The sequence below is a fragment of the Centroberyx affinis genome, unplaced genomic scaffold (assembly GCF_046629955.1).
Source record: "Centroberyx affinis isolate AG114_WGS23_722 - 3 ecotype Tasmania unplaced genomic scaffold, CSIRO-AGI_Caff_v1 ptg004372l_1, whole genome shotgun sequence".
NCBI lineage: Eukaryota > Metazoa > Chordata > Actinopteri > Beryciformes > Berycidae > Centroberyx > Centroberyx affinis.
The window spans coordinates 247,089-253,139 of NW_027282066.1; the positions used below are offsets into that span (position 1 = coordinate 247,089).

The 6,051-nt window shown below is 42.2% G+C and overlaps 1 pseudogene; it reads left to right on the forward strand.

Moving 5' to 3' along the window:
- Positions 1-2,978: 2,978 nt before the first annotated feature.
- Positions 2,979-6,015, forward strand: LOC139664778 (cGMP-dependent protein kinase 2-like; annotated as a pseudogene).
- The last annotated feature ends 36 nt before the right edge of the window (positions 6,016-6,051 follow it).

Below are 6,051 nucleotides of genomic sequence, written 5' to 3' on the forward strand. Positions count from 1 at the left end.
TTGGCATGAAAAAGTCAGAATTCGCAAGTCAATACTGCAATTACATTTCAAAGTAACAAAACAGCTCATTAAATTCATTTTGAGAGAGAACAAGTAGCCAAGCACCAATTTATTCTGCCATACACAGAAAATGGTTAATTGCTGAAAAATGTCATGTTTTCAGTCTAATTAGAATGCTATGAAACTATACCGCACTGCATCTAGTTAAGCACTGCATTTCGTGAGCTGAGCATATTGTTATACCCCAACTTCAGCTCCTCTCTCCTGTCCATCCTCCTCCTCCTCCCTCATTCCCCCTGTATTCCTCTACCTGGTGTGATGGGAGGAGCCTTGGGGTATGGTTAATGATTCAACACCGGAGCTGCTGAGATTGACAGATAGAGAAAGAAGGGGGAAAGAGTGAGTGGAGAGAGCGGGAGAGAAGTAAGAATAATAAAGGCAGGGGAGTAGACATTGCAATGTAAGGTGAGAGACAGTGTGTGCAGCGGTAGGAGATTGAGTAATGCTGGGGAGACGGTGAGATAGCAGGCGGTGGCCGTATGTTTGCGTCTGCACAGGTGTGTCCGGTCTGCGCACAGTCTGGGGTCAAGCAGAAATCAGGCCACGACAGCTGTATATATCATTTTCTACTGTTGACAGCGGATCTTCTACGTGGGTCGGGGTGATTATTTGGCTCCCAACATCCATGTGGCCTTCATAGGCTGGACAGAGACTCGTCCTCTCTCCTCATCCCTACACAGCCTACAGGTGAGTGTGACTCTGGCTAGTCTCTCTGCATATTGTTGCAATGTCTTTGAGTCCTTTTAAATCATGTACAGTGAGCTCCATAGGCGTTTGGACAGGTTTTGGCTCCAGATCCTATGTGGTTAAAAGTGCAGATTGTCAGCTTTTATGCCATGCAAACAGTTACAGCGCTTTTTGTGCATGGTCTTCCCATTTCAAGGTTCATAAATTGTATTAAGATTATATTAAATAAAAAAAACAGATTCTTAATGCACAATGAAAGAGTGCAACTCAAACACACCACCAGACATTTGGTATCTTAGTTTCAGATGCTCCACCCAGCATTTTTGTGTTTCAGTGTATCTTATGAGAATTCGGCTGTTGTTACACTTGGCTATGAATTAGTCATGAGGCAGTATGGAGTACAATATAATGTTGGCTATATGAGTGTGAGGGTATGAGTCTCATGTTACTGCTGTGGAGTGGAAAGACAGACCTAAATAGAAACTGTAAACTAAAAGCTTGAGTGGCAATCATTAAAAGGTTGACCCTCAGGCTCTTAAGGTTATCATCCCAATCTGCCCCGCTTGTCTGTTTCTATAGCTGCAAGCTCCTAGAAAGCTGACAATTTGTGTGTGTGTGTGTGTGTGTGTGTGTGTGTGTGCGTGTGTGTATGTGTTTGTGCATGTGTTTGTGCATGTGGGTTAAAAAACACCCAGAGGAAGATTTAAATTCCGATGTAAAACATTTTGTCACCAAGTTTGTTCCACATGAAAATTTAATGACTCTCAAGCTTGCTTATTTCTTGCCACACAGGCTTGTTAACTCCTGGCACTGCAACGGCATGGTGTCCTGTTGTACTAATATACTGTATCATATCATCACATGCTGCCTTCTTTGATGTTTTCACTTGAACTGAGTGATTAGTCTTATAGGCAGATCTTCTGTAGGGCTTATGAAGTCCTTTCAGAAATTATACAAAAAGGAATAAAAAAAAGAAATAAAGATGTTTGTCCTTAAGTTTCTAAAAAGTTTTATTCCACCAGTATGCATCACCCTCTAAGAAACAATCCCCTTTTATAATGGAACAGGAGCCATTTTCCATTTCCCCTCCCTCGTCTTGTTGGTCTATTGCTCAGTGACTTGAGTGACGTGACGTGAAGATTAGCTTGAACATCATGTCTAATCTCTGAGCTGTCCAATGTTCAGGGTGAGGGACAGGTAACCGGGGTCACGTGAGGAACGGAATGATTGTAGGCAAACAGCTCGGCCAAGCCTGCCTTCGCTGAAGCGGATGTGTGTGCTAGGTTAATTGGTAGAGTAACCTGCGGACCTGTGTTTGTATTGACGCTAGTGTTTGGTGTGTCAATACGGGCATAAACCTCTTTCCATTGACAGCAAAATGAGAACGTGAAGTTGCCTCGTTATCTGGGCTTTTGTAAACAGATCAATGGAAACAGCACTTGGGTAGATAGAGATATTGTCAGGAGTGTTTTGTGTGTGTGTGTGTGTGCGCGCATGAGCCTGCTTAACCCGTCCCATGCAGTAGTGTCAATGGATTTGTGTGCATGCCTATATCAGACATGAACCCACACTCCCAGAGAAGCGTTTGTTGGGCATTTGCTCACATGTGTGGTTTTTATGCGATTCTCAAACTTTCCACACAAATCAGTGCAGCTGCAGTCATGTGGCACACACAGTTTCACGCGTTAACTGAAACAGCGCTCAAGCAGAGGAGACACACACACACAGCCTGCAACAATTAATGAACAGTTCAATGACAGGTTCTGTGCCAGTGTCTATCTCACATAAAAGACATCTTTTGCAAAAGCTGGCAGGGTGTGACAGCATTCAGAAAGCACCCTGTTGACCGTCCATCATTAGTCTGCATTATTCAGCAGAGCTCTTGCTGTGTGCAGGCAGTGGAGTTCAGAGCCTGGTGAAAGAGGCTGGGATGCTGATGACATATGGGAGAAACAGTCAGCGCAGTTTCTTGCAGTTTATGAAATTATGCTAGCATGAGTCTGGGGCCTTGTGTGTGTACTGTATGTCTCCACTGTATGCAGACTCACGCATGTATGTTTGGTGTTGTCTCTGTATGAGTTTGAGCTTATCCTTACATACCTGCCGTTGATTGTGTTGACTTTTGTCTGTTTTCATCTATGGTGGTTTCACTCACTCTGTTAATTCCTATTATTAATTCCTTCTATATCGTATTAACCCCTGTGATTCTTTGTCATTTGTTCCCCGCAGTCATGGAGAAGCAAGTGGAAGAGCTGAGACAGCAGCTGGATAAACAATGTCTGATCAACCAGGAGCTGCAGAGACAAAACAAAGACCTGGGTGGGTACAACCATAACTACCATCAAATCATCGATTGTAATTCCATGCCAATGCCAATGTAACTATAATGTTGGCTGTAGACTTTGAAAAAAGCCATGTTTAAGACTATACAAGTGATATACTGAATCCATTTCAGTTGTGAAGGGGACACATGGGTGATGCAAGAGAAAATGCAACGCAATATTAGCACAGTGTATTTAATGTTTTGTATAAAATGTTATTTCTCTGCTTTTATCCTTGCAGAAGAGCGACTCCAGGAGAAAGAAAAATTGCTGCAGGAGCTGCAGAGTCAATATCATGACCTAGGTAAGAGGCCAACATAGGCACAATGGGCACACACACGCACACACACACACACACACACACACACACACACACACACACACACACACACACACACACACGCATACAACAAGTTAGAGATCAGATGGAGATAGATGGAGATAGAGATCAATTTTCAACTGAAACATGATAGCCATTTTTCTAAACTGTCCACCCTCCATCCCTTGTTTGTCCACCTCAGAGTTTCCCTCGCAGGGCAGAAATGTGATCGACCCGGAGGTCAGGAAGAGCCGTGCGGCTGTCATGGCCCCAGAACCGATCCCCGAGAACCTGGAGATCACAAGCACCAGGGTCAAGAAAACTGCCAGGTTAGTAATCAGTACTGCCGACAAGATAACAATCCCAGTAAGTGTCATTTAATGGAAGCTATATCCCTCAATCAGAAAACACAAAACCAAACAGAGCAACATCAATATAAACTTCTTAAGTGAGGCTGAATCATATTCAAAATTGACTTCTGTCACTTTCCATCTCCAGTGAGACGGGTCTGATCGTCAAGGCCATCCAGAAGAACGACTTCCTGAGTCGCCTCGACGACGAGCAAACAGCCATGATGGTCGATCTCTTGGTGGCATCTGACTTCAGCCCTGGGAATGAGGTCATCAAAGAGGGCTCCGAGGGGGACAGCATGTACATAGTGGCAGGTAGGGATGTGTGTGTGTGTGTGTGTGTGTGTGTATATATTTCTGCCTACCTGTCTATGGTTGCATATGCTTGAGCTTCCCTTCCTGTGTCTGTTGTTTTTGCATAATTGTGAGATACAATAAACACTGTGAACATAGGCTGAAATCCAAGGCACTCTGTTTTGATAGTAAAAGTTAAAACCCTCTATTTTACACTGGCAATCTAAAAAGTTGAAATTGACTGACACGATCCAGCCTACATTTGTACTCAGTTGTACTTGAAAATAAACTGAAAATAAAATTCTTCTAAAATAATCTTCTTCGACTTTTTCCATCATAATGGAGAGCCTCAGATCCTCTTTGGTTTTTGATAAATCTTTCTAGTACCCACTCTGAAGTTGATTGCTTTCTGCCACGCACATTCTAGCGCTCTAAAATCTTTGCTCTTTTCTAAATTGTTGACTCTGTTCATCACTGCTCTAAATCCTTCATGTTTTCCACTCCGTGCAACTCTCCGCTTCTCCCTCTCTCAGCTGGTGAGCTCCGGGTGACCCAGGCAGGCCGCGACCTCCGAACCCTAACTAGTGGCGATGTGTTTGGGGAGCTGGCCATCCTGTACAACTGCAAACGCACAGCAACAGTCAAAGGTCAGCCTCTGTCATAATGACCCCTATAGGGAGATATCAAGATGGGACTGTTCATCTTCATACTGTAGGCATACATAGGAAGCGTCTTTTGTGTGTGAGATATTCCATATAGCTATATAGCCTTGACTTCACCTCTCATCTCTCTCGCTAATGTTGCAGCAAAGACAGTGGTGCGTCTGTGGTGCATGGAGAGACAGACCTACAGGACCATCATCACCAACAAGTCCAAGAAGAAACGGGAGCAGCTGATGGGCTTCTTGAAGACGTAAGTAGGCTCTATGGACTGAGCTGTGCGGCCTGAATTCATTTTCACTGTATTGAGTCACACGATAACATTTTATAGTAAGGGTATACTAAGTTAAGGGTTAGTTAATGCTTAATAAGGGTTAGTTAATGCTTAATAACAGTTAACTAATGTGTATTTTATTAATGGTGTTCATGTTAACTAAGGTATTAATTTATACATTATTTAATAGTTTATAAAGATGACTATTAAATAATGTATAAATTAATACCTTAGTTAACATGAACACCATTAGTAAATGATTACCAGACACATTAGTTAACTGTTAATTAAGGGTTAGTTAATGCTTATTAAGCATTAACTAACCCTTAATTAATATACGCTTATTGTAAAGTGTTACCAGTCACACAAACACCATCAAGACCGCAGTGATTTCTAACTATGCGTTGCTGTGTTTTTTTACATGCTGTCTCAGGTCTCGCACTCTAAAGGACCTGAATGACGTCCAGTTGTCCAAAATCATTGACTCCATGGAGGAGGTGTGTACTTTTTATGTCCCACTGTGTACTTTGAGTGTGTTCTTGGATTCCCTGTTACAAACCACTGTTGTCAAGTGAAAACTTCATAACTCCAGTTTTGGTGATTTTCCTGTTATAACTTTAGTTGATGGATTACATGCTCCTCTATGGTGCTTATGAAACCCTTTCAAACCCCATTGGATGAGCTAAAAAAAATACATGGTGGTCCTGCTAAAAACAAGTCTGTTTTTCTTATTTCCTGAAAAGTTCACACTCTGGAGATACAAGGTTTCAGCGACAAAGTGTTAATTGCTTCTCTTCAGGAGCCAGGAGCTTTCAAATTACTACAAAGCTAGCATTTGGTGTAATATTTGTAGCTTCACCTTTTCTTGTAAATCAAAGATTATATTTTCTATACAAATATGTACAGTGATTTTTGTGCCAGTCTATGAAATTGCCTCCTAATGTGCTTGTCACTCTTGTCTTTGCTTTCCCAGGTGAAATACCAGGACAAGAATGTTATAGTTCGAGAAGGAGATGAAGCAAACACATTCTACATCATCCTCAAAGGAGAGGTAAAATATCATATTGGGTTTACAAACTGACATCCA